General features: G+C 43.2%; 1 protein-coding gene and 1 long non-coding RNA gene across 9 annotated transcripts in view; one reads left to right on the plus strand and one right to left on the minus strand.

Moving 5' to 3' along the window:
• Positions 1 to 10739, minus strand: part of SOX6 (SRY-box transcription factor 6) — a 356555-nt gene extending 345816 nt beyond the window's left edge. For 5 of the 8 annotated variants that reach the window (XM_068148073.1, XM_068148071.1, XM_068148069.1 and 2 more), the window contains exon 1: positions 10656 to 10739. The gene's annotated coding sequence lies outside the window, so the exon portion shown is untranslated. Of the gene's footprint in view, positions 1 to 7530; positions 7546 to 8822; positions 8997 to 9365; positions 9675 to 10655 lie in introns of those variants that run through there. The other 3 variants (XM_068148065.1, XM_068148066.1, XM_068148067.1) reach the window with 3 other exon arrangements.
• Positions 10740 to 11174: 435 nt separating this feature from the next.
• Positions 11175 to 15083, plus strand: LOC137445908 (uncharacterized). Its single transcript, XR_010988527.1, has 3 exons — positions 11175 to 11437; positions 13923 to 14078; positions 14185 to 15083. It is a non-coding gene; the product is annotated as an uncharacterized lncRNA (long non-coding RNA).
• Positions 15084 to 15448: the final 365 nt, after the last annotated feature.

Genomic DNA, 15448 nt, shown 5'->3' on the forward strand with positions numbered 1-15448 from the left:
AATATCAGCTAATCCTCAATAATTACTCTTTAGGTCCCTTAACTACCTTCTCTCTTCTCCCCACATTTTCTCTTTTCCTCACAGCATTCAAAGTATTTCACTTTCACACCATCATCATGACTTTGAATCTGTAATTTGACCCCATTCCACCACAGAGTTTTATGCACTGGTGTTTTCAAATCAACTGGTAGCCTACACATCCACTCACCCCACAAAATGCATGACGGTGGGTCTGTACTAAAATGCACACTGCCATATCTCTACCATCACCAGTCAGAGGTTTTGTTACATTCCTAAAACAAGTGTTACAGATCGAATTGTTATCATTTAGAGGCAAAGGTAAAGATTAAAATAATGAGTTTTCACTGACTGAGGGGAAAAAGGAAACACAAAGAAAGGCTGTATATGCAAACAGAAAGCCCTTTTGGGCTTTCACCAAAGGCAGAAGGAAGATCTGCAAAGCAGGGAACAAAGACACACTTAACTGCTTGAATACTCTGTAGACTTGGAAGTCTAGGTTGAGCACTGTGGATGAACAGAGAGGATACCTGAACTGACTTCACCATGTCTGTAGGAGCCCATAAAGAGAGGCAGCAAAGAATGACAAGTCAGAGGTACCGTTGTGCCCTGTGGGGGCTAACCTGAAACTTGCCATCCCTTAGAATCCTCATGTATATGGTGCAGAAGCCCAAAAACACAGTTACACATAAGCTAGTATCTCCTCAACATAGGTAAGTCCGCCTTGAAGAATAATGGAAGCCTATGATTTATTTACCTGACACAACAATACAGTTTTCAAGCAGAAAGCCATTAATGCTTCTGCTCTTCAAGCCCCATGTAGGCAAGTGCCAGAATGGCCAGTATTATCACATTCCGCCACCTTAAGGTAGCAAAGTAATTGCCCCCTCAGTACTGTAAATCTAGGCAGATCTTCTAGCATTGGAAATTTCCTTTTTTTTCTCTGGCAGGTATGTTGACAGATTTGTAGCTCAAGATGCTCTATGAGTGATCAAAATACATAAATGACACCACTAAGAGCAGAAATTGGAACATATCTTCTTACCCCTTTTTTAGAGGCCTAGGTAGCAATGCCTTTCTTGATCACTTCTGTTTCACACTTTTACTTCTCACTACACTTCTGTAAACTTACTCCTCACAGGCTGCATAGTCATCATCCCAACACCTTCTGACTCAAGAAATCAAAATGAAAAGACGGTCATATCTAACTTGTTCTGAGATAAACTAAGAGTCCATTCTTACGGTCAAAGCAAAATGGCAAAGGTACTGTAATTTCTGTGTGGAAAGAAGAGGTAGTATAATGGGAATTAGAGCCTATAGAAGACAACCATAAAGCATGAAAGGGTTTTCTAAAATTCATCTTTGGCCTTTTGGATAAGCTATGAGAATACAGATAGCAGAAAGTAGGAACATATGCATGTAAATCAGAGGAGAATACAAAATCTTAATCATAGACTCTACCACAGCAAAAATACTACTAAGAATATGTTGAAACATGTCTATTTGGGCACATGACCCTTTTGTACATTTATTTCTGTGCATACTTGCACTAAAGGTTGAATGGAGTACATTCTTACTGTAATGGTCTACAGGAATCCATCAGCATAAGCAAAATATGAAAGGATGTGCAGGAAGACAGACTGCCCTCAGCAGATCAAGAAAGGGAAAAAAAAAGGCAAAAAAAAAAAAAGCAGAGCCACAGCCTCCACTGTTACAGGAAGCCAGCAGTAAGAATCCAGATATACTGCATATGCTGTACCAGAAGACCCACTGGAAGACTGGATATGGAGAGGTAGCTGATTCAATATGTAGTTTGGGTAAGATGAATTCCTCTTACTGTCACCGTAAAGCCATAAGCAGCACCATGCAGACAAAATGTGATTCCACTCTAACTGAAACCAAGTTATTCTCTACAGTGAATCCAATGAAAAGAGGGCCTTCACATGCAAGCCCACTCCCAGTGCAGTCACAGAAAGGTCCTTCCATTGAATTCAGAAAGAACTGCATCATGTCCTATGGAATGCACTTGTGGCTGGAGTAAAAATGGCATCCCTCCACATAAGTAAACAGAGTTACAAGGGCTTATGCCAGCTGAGAATGTGTCGAATATCAAATTCTACCCAAATATTCCTCTGAATAATTCAGCATTCAAATTTCATACATAATAGACCCTTCAAAATGTTAATTCTAGTAATGATGAGCCAGTCAGGTTTAGGGCATCCTCTTATCCAGAAAGATCCCAAAATGTGGTTCATTATCTAGTTCCACCTATTCCTTCAACAGCTAGCTTTGGTGCTTCCCAGCTAAAAAGCTGCAAGTGTCCTTAGCACACAGTTCTAGCACATTCAGGAAAGGAAAAGAGGATTAAGTAAGCCAGTTAAAACTGTAAGAATGTAGATGGACAACTACATCCTATCTTAGCTGGAATTCGGCCATAACATTGAGGTTAACCCCCCTACTTGTGCAAAAAATACCACAGGTTTTTACTAACCACAAATGGTCACAAACTCAGTTTAACAAGCTCATCCACAACAATAACACAGACACAAAAAGCACGCAGAACAATCTTTGAAAGTGTGGTATTCTAGCTCAAAATACTCACGTACTCATATACCAATTGTAAGCTAAACCTAGACAAAACGAAGCAAGATTGCAAGACAGCTGTAATACAATACTTCCACATCTGTTTAAATATGAACACTTTCTCAAAGTTTCACCTCAATAGTTTTGGAGCATTAATGGATAGAGCCTCTGTAGGGTGAGTATCCATGAGTAATGAGGAAATGTGCAGCGCTCACTGCCTCCTCCGCACTGGGACACTGACCAATACAGTGTATGAAGTAAACAATTCATCAGCAGCCCTTCCGTAACAGTTCCTCACCAGGGCGATCTACTCGGGAATTAAAGTCACATTTATTCCAGAAAAGCTTATCCAGAGAGGGAGCACCCTGCAGTATTTTATGTCTGTTTTCCCACATCAGCAGGTCCTTGGAGTAATGTGTTAATTCTCCTTATGTTGTACAAGAGTTAGTTGGAATTATTAAATACATATTGTTTCATTAAAAATATTATGCTCCAGCACATGCATTGAATTTGCCATAAAGTATGGTATGTACAAAATCACACCATCTTCAATAAATCTAAAAAGATATTAACAGTTTTGCTTTACAAGATATTTAAATCTAGTAGTAAAATTTCAGTGGTATATGGAAGGGGTCTTAGAGAAACACACAAAAAAATACAACTATAAACAAGCCATCATTCTGGTAAGAGGAAATACAAACAACCAGAATAAAAATAGTTGATGCACAAAAGCCATAATGAGGGGGTTGCTCAAAAAATAACTTCTACTTTGAATGGTTTGGATGAAATACAAATTATCCACAGAAAAGTGTGGACTGGCATAAATGTTTGTACAAAATTATAAGTATATTTCTAGAAGTATGCAAGAGACAACCGCCTGCATGCTGCACAAGGTCCCAACAACGCTCTGCGTAAGTGCTAGTGCACAGAGTCCAAACCACTGCATTTTAATTACTATGCAGCCTCAGATATATTGCCTTTGATATGGAAATGTTCTTGTTCTCTCATCTTCACATACGGTCTCATGCACAGAAATCTTTATCTGATTCATAAAAAATAAACTAGAATCCAATCTCAACACCTGACCTCAGTGCTTAGAAGTTTTTTACTAAGCACGGTGTCACTATAAAAAGAATGGGTAATATTGGTGTAAAGTTAGATATTTGGAGCAATGATATGAAGGATTTGCAGTTAGAAATCAAATCAATACCATACCTCTGAGGATTCAGAGTTTCCTGATGCCTTATGTCAGTCTACCAGTGACTGGAGAAACAATTGACTGTGCACCTTTCTATCTAGTTCAAGAAGAAAGAAAAAAAATATTTAAATGACATCCTTCCTTACCACAGAGAGAAAAGATGCAACTTAGCCACTTGCTGTATGAAACGGGATTTGAAATCTAAGAAATCACTAACATCAAGCTTCCCAGATTTTTTCTTTTTAATTTGTATGCAACATTTTTGTGCACATTTTAAAAGTATGCTGCACTGCAAAGTTCACGCGGGCAGAAGCAAAATGTTTGCCACGCTTTATTTTATCCAACAGGTAAAATAGCCATAAAGAAGACCCAAAATACAAGCCAAATACTTCCCTACGTCTTACATTAAAATGCTGCCTGTAAGAAGGCTATGAATTTTGCTTTGACAAATTTTACTAGTCACTCCAAAAAACATTAACTCCACAGGCCTATTTAGCTGATTCTCCTAGCTCTGTACAATAACACACTCTTTTTCAGAAGAATACGATCTGTGTAACTTCTCTACAAAAGATAATGACCCATCTGTAAATCATTTAGTTGCAGGTTATCTGTTTTTTATCACTTGTAGTACCTGTCTGTCCCTGATATGATACCCTTAAACACATTAACTTGATGGAATGTTTCGCCTGACTTCAAAAAAGCATCAATTGATAGATAGCTATTTCTCCACTATAAATGAATGATTTTATATTGCTTTTTCCAATTCACAAGGCTCAAGAAATATTTGATTAATTTCCAAGCAATGATTTTCAGACTTAGGATACCGTTTTCTTTCTTAATTTAAAGAGACAAAACAGTAAACATAAGACTGATATGAGCATTTTAAAATATACAAGAGGAGGAAAGATTCTTGTTTCTTTAAGAGAAAATCCATTTTTCAGGTTCCTGTTGTACTAATTGAAAGAGAATTATTTAAAACTTCACTGAATACTTGAATATACGATGGGTATATGTAGCAGTTTCGCAAGTGTCAAGGAACTCTAGACTCTCTGAAAAACAGTAAACTAAAAATTGGCAGGAAATCTCTCACAATGATGTCACAAATATTTGTTGTTGCCACAAAATAATGTTTTAAAAGAACACCTACTTCTGTGCTGAAAAGGCTTTGGGAACGTGTAATTATCCAGTTTTATCACTGTAGAAATCGGCTGCTTTCCAGCAAATCCGTCTATCAGATCTTTCCCCTCTGCACAGAACCACGTCTAAATAAACACACGCGTTTCACACAGCCATCACTCCGGGCCCCTACATAACCTTACTAATGATAGGATTTTACTGGACTTTGTTGTCTTCACAATATGGTGCCATGGCCTGTAATGGCACATCAATAAATGCTGTGGGAGAATCTTCCACCTAAAACATTCTGAATAGCTCCTATAAAATACAAGGAAATTCATGGTGGCTTGGTAACCAGTCCCCTAATGCTCCATTCTTGCTGTTCTGCCTAAGGAAAAAACAGAAAATGTGTGCATAAAAATTACACAAAAATACACTGAGACAAACAGAAATGGGCTCAATGAGGCACAAACTTCAAACATGCACCTTTGTGTTTTGCTTCTACTTGATGAATAAGCTCTATGCAAACTACCGAACACATCCTACCGCAGCTTTTCTCCGGCAGCAATGTTCCAAAGCTCTGTCTCTGTGATTTACTACCTTAACTGAAATGTTTAAAAAATATGTGGTAGCCCTTCACTTGATGTAGCTTTTACATATATATATATATATATACACACTCCTATTTATATAACTTCTAAAACGTTAGTGACTACACAACAACCTCTGCCAAACCAGCCTGCTGATCACACATCAGCCCATTGTATGGGGTGTTAAGGAAAAGTGTGTCACAGTGTCACTTTCCCAAGCAATTTTTGTTTGTGATTATTCATGAAATAAATAAATAAATAATGTGACGGAAGCCTTTTAAATGTGATCTATAGACTTTCAAGGGGGAAATCGAACCAAGTGTAAAAGATTAATGGACATGCTTCCTGAAGTGGTATCTCCCAAGGTGATTACAGTCCTTAACAGATGTAAGGTCATAAGTACAGAAACTTTCTAATGCCCACTAAGAAAAAAAAAATATAATTGTTTTTGCTATCATTGTGCAAAGCACTGGCCTTTACTACCACAAAATATTCCAAGGCCTTTAAGAACTGCAGACATATATGGATACTTCAGCTAAAAATAAGGTCAAAGATGTGAAAAACATGTCCAAAGAAATTTCTTTCCCCCATGAAGCAAAGGAAGTTCAGCTGTAAGAGACCATGAACAACTGTTGGCCACATATTAAAAACCACTGGCTAAGGAACAATCACTGGCCATTCCCACTTGTGAACAAAATCAAACTGACACGTGAAGGCAACTAACTCTGGACCTGAATAATTATTTTCTAGAAGTCAGATACTGTTGGCCTTACAAAGGAATCTGATGGGTTCCACTTTGTTTCTCTTGTCACTTTCACCAGTGTCTACACATGAGAAGGAAAAACTGAGGCAGAGTTGTTTAAGTTCAGGAGAGAATCAGTAATGTGCAGCGAGAGACAGCCATCTGTCTCACTCCCCTTATGCTATGTGTTATGCACATGGCACTTAGTTTGCACCCTATGATCTAGCAGAAAAGAGAACTACGTGAGCTTTGAAGCAGGCCAGCTAAGTCTCCCAGTAGTACTAAAACAGAGTACTGAACTGCAAGGGAGAGGGATAAAGTAATGCGTTTAGCAGAGGATGCGAGACTGCAGACCAAAGGGCCTCTTACATTCTCATCGCTGAATGAATTAAAGTTGTAGGGGAGGAGGCCGGAGAAATCAGAGTGAGCGAAACAAAAAGTATGACAGGAGAAAAGGAGCCAGCAACTGTAAATCCGGGGAGGACGCGAGGAGACGCCAGAAGCCGGAGCCCATGGCCTGGCGTCCCTGGGAGGAGCAGAGTCCCCCGGAGGCGGCCGCCCCTTCCCCGCAGGGCTCCGGCTGCCCCCGCCCGGCACGGGGGCGGGAGCCCATCCGACAGCCACCTCAGCTCCGCGGGGCGCGGAAGGGGGAGTGGAGGGGACGTGAAGGGCCAGCCAAGCCCCCCGCAAGGCTCTTCCGGGGCGCTGTTGCGGGACAGCCCGTGGTCCCCCCACTGCAGCGGCCGGCGGCAGCTGGACGCTCGCTCGGGCCCGCAGCGCGGTCGGGACAGGGCTGCGCCCCGCCGGGGCCGCCGCCGCCGCTGGCCCTGGTCCCCGGACCCCCCTTTCCCGGCCGCGGGAGCCTGGCGGCGGGTAGCGAAGCGGCCTGGAGAGAGGCGCTCGGAGCGATGCCCGGGGCTCACCTTCCCCTCCCCCCGGAGAAGCGCTCCAGAATGGCTTTGCAGGCGAGGTTGGCCAGGCTGCGCCTGGTGCATTGATTCCAAGAGCAGTGCCTGCTTTGGTTTCCGTATATTCTTTGGCTTTTAATAGCTAGCTGAGGAAAAAAGAAAGCATTATTGTTTTCTTTCTTTCCTTCTCTCATTGCCTATTCTAAATTTGACTCCAAAGTTTAAGTAGTTGAATTGGCTAATTCTGAATACAGTCTATTGAGAGACCAGACACAGCAGTATATCCCTGTATAGCAAGAGATACAATGTGCTGAATTGGCAGTCTAATTATAAATGTGGCATTTGGACCTCCTTTCAGACCCAGTGCCACCTTACCTTATGAGGGAACTTCAACTACAGCAACTGTTCAAAACAAAATGCCATTACAGGATCAGCTTCGCCCAACACTGGAACCAGCCAGAGGATTGTTTTACAAACAGCCTTTCTCACTTAACACAAGAATGTATTATAAGGAAAAGTTATGGATAGGGCAGAGTCTGAAGAAAATGTATAAGCAGTTTCTGCCAGGTGTTGAGCTACTTCAAACTGCAGCATACTCCAAATGACCTCATTATTTTCTTTTAAATGTACTCACTATAAATAGATTATTCCTTAGTTTTACTAGAAAGAGCTGCTAGGTACACTGGCTGTTTATATTCCAAGTGGAGCATGCATATAACGTCAGGAGCACAGAAGCACACGAAATATTCTGGCTCAAAACAAAAACCTGCAGTAAGATCTTGCCAAAGAATCACAGTGTGATGAAAAAAAAAAAAAAAAAAGTTTTTAAAGCTTTTTTTTTTTCCCCCCATACAAATATTTGTATACATATAAAAATGGCAGATTACATGCACATATCTCACATTCATTCTTATTATTTACTTTATGGTATAATGGCTTAATTAAATGAGTGGGCACAAGCACGTCGATAAAACAAGTCAAGTCAAGTCGAAGTCTCAAAACAGGTTTCAAAATTACTCCATTACACGAATACAGAGAGGGAAATTCGTTAATTTTTGGACTTCAAACCTTGCTTGGGCAATGGGTATAACTGTTCTTCCACCCTCACGATCAGCACTGGAGATGGAAATGCCAAAAAGTGTCAAAGTGAGAGTAAAAAGAAAACATAGAAACAAAGTGCCGCTCGTGTGCCAAGGGCTATTTAAATTAGCTTAATAAACATATACCTTATCTACAAATAGCAGGCGAAGATATATTGCTTTATCGCAGAAAGTTTTACCGTCTACGTTTTGGGGAAACACCCCTAGGACAGAACTAATCTGTCGTCCCCAGGCTCCCACCAGGCTGACTTTCCCTGCAGCCCCCCCGCCACTCAGACACACCACCAATTGTCTTTTCACGTTGCCACTTGCATTCTTTCCCGTCCTTTAAAAAATCCACCACAAAACACCACCCGTGAAACGGTACGGAGAAAGCAAAGACAGTAATCAAATCGATCTGATCAGTGTCTCTGACCTCCAGGCCCTGCTCTGCTAAAACACACAGCCCTGCTGCAAAGCGGGTTAACTGCTCAGCCCTGCTCAACACGAGTCGGAGGGGAGCTGGGAAGCTCCCTCGGCAGAGGAGCAGTTCTGGCAGCTCAGTCATCAATGCACGCGTGGAAGTACCTGCTCACATCCCGCCTATATGTTCTCTCTCACGTTTCTACACCCCGCCGCCGGTACACGCGTGCATGCATTACACGAGAGGGCTCGGCGGCAGCGCGGTGCCCGCTCCTCCCCGGAGCAGGGCAAGCCGCAGAGGCACACTCATTAGCTCCCACTGATGATTCCTTTCAGGATCATGAATGGAACAATTGTCAAAAACTGCGGGAAAAAAAAACAAGCCCCGAGACTATTATATACAGACACAGCTTGTGTGCGCGCATGTGACAGTTGCAAGCAACCCAGATTTGTTCATAAACTCTTCAGCAATATCCCAGATAAAACATTAAATTGCTTATATGGTTAGAGGCTTTTTATCCACATCCGAAAACCAAACAGCTTCGAAGGCAGTGAAAGCTAGGAAAAGAACAAGCTCTCTACCAGATACACCTTGCCTTACTCGTATCCTACGGCACCGTCTGTAAACTAGCTTGTTGCAACTGCCACTATTTTATTTTAAAATAATAACAATAATAATAGTAAGTGAAATACTTCCTGAAAACTTACTTTGCATTTAGTTTAGGCACTATTCTTTTTTTTTTTCAGCTCGCAAAGGAAGCCGTTTTGTCCAGGTTAGGTATTGTCTACTTATGGATCAGCCTCTGGCTAAGGGTTTATTTTAATTTATGGCTTATGCATTCTTTTAAGGTCGATTTGCATGACCTCCGGCAAAGAGCTACGGCAGCGAGAAATCCCAGGTCGAATATTGCCACAAAGCGGCACACATCTGCCCTTCCCCGGGTGTAAACAGAGCTCTCTATTGATGGACTGGTTTCTTCCCCCCTCCCTGTGTATCACAAATTAGGGTACGATATCAATTTTGAAGTTTTCAGTATAACTTTATCCAGCCCCCCTGCACGGAGAGATAAGGCGCAGAGCGGCAGCTCCTCGGACAGTGCCCCGCCGTGGCCAACCCCCACATTGCCACCGCCACTCCGTCAGCTTTGTGCCGTTCCTGCTCCGCGGAGAGCACTCAGTTGTGGCCAACTTCAAAGCAGTTACCCACCTCAAACTTAACGGAGAATTTAAAAGCACCACTAAACACCCCTCATCTTTCTCCATCTTGAGTCTTTCGGGGCTATCCGCGCAGAGAAATCCACGCGAGCACTCCGGAGTAATGACAGCAGCGCTCTGCTCTCATGGATTTATTTCGGATTTTATTTTTCCTCTCTCTCTCTCTCTTTCTCCCTCTCGTGTTAGTTCCTTACGTACAATATCTTCCCAGCACCATGTGTTCGCCTGCCGTGGGTGATCCTAAAATACAACGCTGATCTGTCACTACATTTTAAAATAAACTCCACTCAGGGAGGATGAGAAAGTGTTGTGATTTCAAGGTACTGGGGTCCCTTAACGTCTCGGAAACCCCGGGATTCAAACCACCCCGGAAACTCGCACGGGGACGAGACTAGAACTACTAAAAAAAAAAAAAAAAAAAAAAAAAAAAAGAGAGGAAAAAAAAACCCACCACCAACAGAAAACCAACAACCCACACAAAACAACACCACCCTCGTGGTATGAAAGTAAATAATCGTGCAAGGAGAGGCGGGGGGAAGGGGTGAATCCAGCAATGTTAAAAGATAAACAACAGATCTACCTCCGGACGCTGCTGCTTCACTCAATTGCAACTAATAACCCATTAAAGACAGCGCAGGGGGAACCGGATTCTCTCCTGCAAAGCGACATAAATCCAGCGAAAACCCATTAAACCGCCACCACCACCACCACCAAGCCACGCAGCACTACACACCACAGCAAACAACAGGTATACAATACAATAGGGCTTTTTTTCCTGGTTACCTCCTCGGGATCCAGTGTAGCACAAAGCACTGGGAGAGCTCCTTTTTTTTTTTTTTTTTTGCAACGCGCTTCGGTAATTTTCATTAAAAAAAGAAAAAAAAAAGAAAGAAAGAAAGAAAAAAAAAAAAAGAAGAAAAAAAAAAGAGAGAAAAGAGAAAACAGAAAGGGAAGGAGGTGAAAGCAGAAAGAGGAATAAACGGGTGGTGATTCGGTAAAATAAAATAAAATAAATGAACTAGAGTCTGCTGGTGTTTCTCCGGGCCATGGATGTGCAGAATCCCGATCGTTAGAAGTTTGCGGATGGGTTGCCTGGAGATTTGGTTACAATCAGGTTCTTTTTTTTTTTTTTTTTTTTTTTTTTTTTTCCCTCCTGAAACAAGTGAAGGCGATGGTTACTGCTGTCAATCTTGGCAATCAATGTGAGCGGCCATGTCGTAAGTATTCAAAGCATTTCCCGTCGTGCAACATCAGAAAGTGAGTGGCCAGGGCATTGATCTGAGGAAGGCAAAAGGAGGCAGGGCTCCCCCGCCCAGACAGCACAGGCAAGATGAGACAACACAGAGAGAGGGAGAGGGGAAGAGAGAGAGAGAGGGAGGCTGAGAGCTGGCGAGCGGGGAAAGCAACAACTGCGGAGAAAGTGAGCACAAAACAGAAAGTGAAATCACCCCAGGCTGCCAGCCGCATCCCCGAGAAGCTATCACCACTCACATTGCTCTTAGACAAATGAAACCTTAAACCTCTCTCCTCTAATGACCACTGATTGCCCGGAGTGGTGAGGAAAGGTACTAGAAAGTTACCGGGGAGGGGGTGCGAGGGCGGGGAAGGGAGGGCGGGCGGGGGCCGGAAAAGGAGGAGGGGGAGCGGGTGGGTCCCGGGAGAGCCGGTTCGCGGGGCCGGGGCTGAGCGGGGGGAGCGGCGTGTTACCCGCCGGCCCTCCCCCGCCCGGCACGGCGCTTCCCGGGGAGTGCGTGGGGAGGCACACGCCAGAATGATCCTGCTGGACTCCTGATCGCCATTTGAAAACAAAACATGTTTTGTTTTGTTCTTTTTTTTTTTCTTTTTTTTAAAGAGGGGGGGGGGGTTGGGGGGGGGGAGGAGGGGAGAAGGGGGAGAGCAGAGAGGAGGAAAAAGAAAAAATAAAAAAGAAGAAGAAGAAAATAAAAAGGCAGGAGAGAGACACAGAGACGATCTGCAGGACCTGGGAAGGACTGCTGGGGAAACGGGACGAGAAGCACTCAACAAGCGTTTACTGACAGTTGATAAATGGGGCTCTGAGGAGCACGATCCCACAGCCTGGTCGAGGTGAAAACCAGATGAAATGTAAAGTATAAATTACACTAGAGATGAGAGTCCAGGTACAGGGACCTGGGGGACAGGACAGGGAGAGGAGGAGAAGGCGGTTTGAGTCCACAAACCAGTTAGTGATGCGTTCAACAGACAGGTAAAACGTGAGCACAGTTGACAGGGAAAGACAGGTATGACCAGAGAGGAAAAACTGATTTAGGACGGACTAGAGCTGGAACTGGGATTCTCGTGGCGACGACGAGATATTTTAGCAGCGACAATATATAAATATCTCCCTCTCTGCCTACCAAAAGGCAACAGATAGAGACTTGAATATCAGCTTGAATACCAATTTAGGAACTCACGCTCCCTTGGAAGTGCTAATGAAGAGGGGAGAAGGAAATCTGAGAGAAGGGTAAAGTATAAGGAGCTAAGAAAATCAACCAGTGGCACAGAGTACTACAAACCCAAGGAGGTCTCTGTGCTGTATTTTTACATGCCAAAGGTAAACATTAAAGAGCCTTTCAAACTGTCAGGGGCCCGCAGATCAGGTGGGCAAACAGCGCTGCAAATCTAACGTCTCCATCTCTTGATATTATTCACACCTAGGCTAAACAGTTGTTAAGATGGGAGTGCGGAAAGCAACCTCAAGCCCACAAAATGAGAGAGGGAGAGATGTTGATTCATCTCTATTTTTGGCACTTTCTCCCCATTTTCCAGAAGGCGCCTGGAACAGTTAGTAACAGAGAAACTTTTTAATTTTAAAATAACTTTATAACTTGTAGAGGCCAAAGACGAGGAGAAAACCTGATCTCGCTTTTCTCTCAAGTGGAAATCTACGGAATAGGTTAGACCTAGCAGCATACTCAGCCCATATGAATGAATCTTGCTTCATAAGGACGTGGTGAAAATTGAGCATTAACATGATGACACAGGACTGATCCGATCTGCCTCTGTTTCATCATGTTAACAGGCTGCAAAACTCAGCACTACTGGAATCGTGCACAATCCACCTCGCTATCCGAGGTACTATTGTCCTTCTCGAGATGAGTCCAGGGAAAATTACTTTTAAGTCAGAACCTCTTGGAAGAGCAATCCTACTTTATACAATATTTTTGGCAAATCCACTACAATAAAAGGAGCAATCAAGCCCTATTCAGCAAGCAGCAAACACCTTGAAACAGAACTTTCAAATTATCTAGTGAAGCTGTATCATCAAATTACCTGGCTGAGGGCATGCATTCTTTTAATTTTTAATAAAGGATACTAAAAAACCGAAATTCGGTGACAGGACTGAATTATCAGATTGTAAATGGTAAGTTTGTATTCACCTGTGTTCAGCTAATTCAAAGTATTCACCTTGCTGCAGTTTCCCTGGCTGTAGATTTCACAGTAAGAAATAGCTGCCTCTCCAGATATTAAGTCCATTTAAATCTTTAATTACAAGAATTGCAGTAATTTGGTCACTAACACTTTTCTTGCAAGACGTTCAAACCTGCTGCAAGTGAAAGAAACACCTTGGTGTTTTGCATAACTATAAGCTTTGGAGCGGGGAAAAGGGGAAAGAAGGGGAAAAAAAAAAAAAAGCTCTCTAAGAAGAGCGACGCAATCAGAATCCGGGGACGAAGTACCGTGCCTGAGTGTGCAACCCTGTCACTTTGTTACTGGAAGTTATTTCTTTCAAGAAATAAACGGGGCGGGGGGGAGGGGGGAAACACGACCACACCACAACCCAGTCCTCAAATATAGTGTCCGCCTTACTGACTACGAGGCGGTAGTGGGACAAGAGATGATTAAGGCATCAGATAAATCTAACCGCCCACCTAGCCCCAGATCGGAGAAGCATCTCACTGTACTCCTGAAAATCCTGTGCAGAGAGTGACACCCGGCTGAGGCAGGACAGGGCAGAGTCACGTCCCCATTCCCGGGCGGAGCGCAAGGAATACACTGCAGCTTGTTGCTTCCCCTGTGTGATCAATTAAGTTACAGATGGAACACGCCGTGCCAGGGAGCTGAAACTTCTCCGCGGTAGGAAGAGAGGACTCCCTGGGCATTGTATGCAAATGTTCATGTATCTACGCTGCCCAGCGATAACTGTGGCTTCCTCTTTGTCTGTCCAAGTGAATCCCCGCTATGTAGGTACGTACACATGTGCCGACAAACAAGAAAACGTTTTTACTTTCAGCGTGACCATAGTTTAATGACCGCGTTTTAAACTACTTGCCCTGCTTGGTGCTTCACTAAGGCTAAAGCCAGGCAGAGCAGCCGGCGCAGGCAGATGCTGAGGAGGGAGAGATGCTGACCAGCTGTGGGTCCTGGCAGAAGGAAGAGATCGCTCAGTTCACGTCGGGGCGCTTACCTGTTCACAGCTGTCACTGCATTTTGTGCCGCCTCTCTCATTAAACAGATTAAAGTAAAGCAATATTCAACAAGCCAAGCAATCTGTCCGTGTGTTAAGTTTTACATACCACATCTTTAGCTTGATGAGCAAACCTACAACTCCTGCTGAGTTGGTGGAAGTCTCAGAAGTTTTGATACAAAGGGCAAGAAATTCCATCTTAAAAGCCATTCACCTAGTTCTAAACTCCCCTCTTTACCCAAGTAATGCCGGACAATTAACAAACGGTTACAAATTCCCTCTGCTGACACTGTCCCACAACGCATACTTTTCATAAGCTTGTTAGAGATGTTCAGAGAAACTTTTGCAAAATAATCAACAGCATCTGAGAGAAAGCTAAAGAAGAAGAAGTTAAAGCCTGATCCTCCGACTGAGAGAAAGTTCCGTTAGTCTAGACAGAAGCATGTTACAGCACATTTCTTCAGAAGCAAGCTCATCAGCTGATGCGAGTTCCCCTAGAACAAGAACCTCTGGCGATCTCCTCAAAATTTAGGGGACATCTGCATTTTTATAAAGCCCAAAGTTAAAGACCTGTCTGAAAACAAAAAATCTGAATTCCTTACAGCGTCTTCTGCCAACACAATGTATTGTCCTGGCGGAAAGAGGATCAAGGAGATTTTAATTTAATTTGAAACTGCATCATCTTGACAGTGAAGCAAAAATCCGCAGCAACAACCTCCCAATTCCACACACCCCCTTCAAAACAACAACCAAAAAAAAAAAAAAAAAAAAAAAGGGGGGGGGGGGGAAGAAGAACTGGGTAAAACCACATAAACTTTTACAAAGAAAATAAAAGCAAGTTTGACATGAAACCCCCTTCCTCTCTTGGAAAGTTAATTCTGAAGGTCCCCTCTGTAAATCTAAAGTGCAAACACCAGGCTAAGGTAGTGAGTGGCTGGAATTTGCATGCTGATAAGAGAAGGCTGTTGTACTTACAGTGACAGAGGGCAGGCTGCGGAAGAAAAGCTGTTTGTGTTAGCCTGAGAGTCACCCAGGGCTGCAATGAGAGGAGAAGAGAGGAGTGGGAGTGCCAAGCTGGATACACCTTCACCGCATCTCATCACATCTGCCAGCCTCTCTCTCCCTCTCTCTTTCATTTCCACATTCCCTT

Source organism: Melanerpes formicivorus, unplaced genomic scaffold (assembly GCF_026170545.1).
Source record: "Melanerpes formicivorus ecotype bairdi unplaced genomic scaffold, bMelFor1.0.p_v2 SCAF_16, whole genome shotgun sequence".
NCBI classification, from domain to species: Eukaryota; Metazoa; Chordata; class Aves; order Piciformes; family Picidae; genus Melanerpes; species Melanerpes formicivorus.